General features: G+C 63.9%; 1 protein-coding gene across 1 annotated transcript in view; it reads left to right on the forward strand.

Moving 5' to 3' along the window:
* Positions 1–662, forward strand: part of PLD5 (phospholipase D family member 5) — a 388,941-nt gene that overhangs the window by 73,047 nt on the left and 315,232 nt on the right. The window lies entirely within an intron of this gene.

The raw sequence follows: 662 nt of genomic DNA on the forward strand, positions 1-662 counted from the left end.
AAAAAAAAACCTCAACCCCCTGGCACTTACTGGCAGCTGGAGCTGCCCCCTGGCTGACTGGGGCTCCGCCTGCACAGTGCGGGGCAGGATAACAGCTCCAGAGGCCCCAGACTCGGCCCTCCTGCCCCTTCGCTGTCCTGTGCTGCCTGGGGGGCTCTGCCAAATGGCCCCGCAGGGCCCCCCACCCCTGCTTCTCAGGTAAGCAGAGGCTTTTTTTCCCTTTTTTTTTCTGTTCTTTTTCTGAGATATTTTTTAAGAGATGGTGCCTGGGGTTTGGGGGTAGCCTAGGGGACCTGGGGGTGCAAGTTGGGGGGGTGAGACTAGGTGGGGCAGCCATTGGAGGGTCTGGAGGAATGGTGGCTCGGGCTGGGTGGGGCAGCCATTGGGGGGCTGGGGTGGTGTGTGTGGGCCTTGCGGGGGCATGGTAGCCCCTGCAGGGGCCATTTGGCTCCCACTGGGGGGCTGTACCCCTTGTGTGGGGGCTAACCCCCTGTTGAGGGGCTGAACCCCTTGTGTGGGGGCCATTGGGATGGCTGGAGGAGGCAGGAGGGGACAATGGGGGGGACCCCCAATGGCTTTGCCCACTCCCCAAGCTCCCCTGACCCCTGCCGTGGCTGGCCCCTCCTTCCACCAGACACCCCAAGGCCCCCTCCCCTTGTGCA

This window comes from Gavialis gangeticus, unplaced genomic scaffold, assembly GCF_001723915.1.
Source record: "Gavialis gangeticus isolate Ggan-Ray unplaced genomic scaffold, GavGan_comp1, whole genome shotgun sequence".
In the NCBI taxonomy this organism is placed as follows: domain Eukaryota; kingdom Metazoa; phylum Chordata; order Crocodylia; family Gavialidae; genus Gavialis; species Gavialis gangeticus.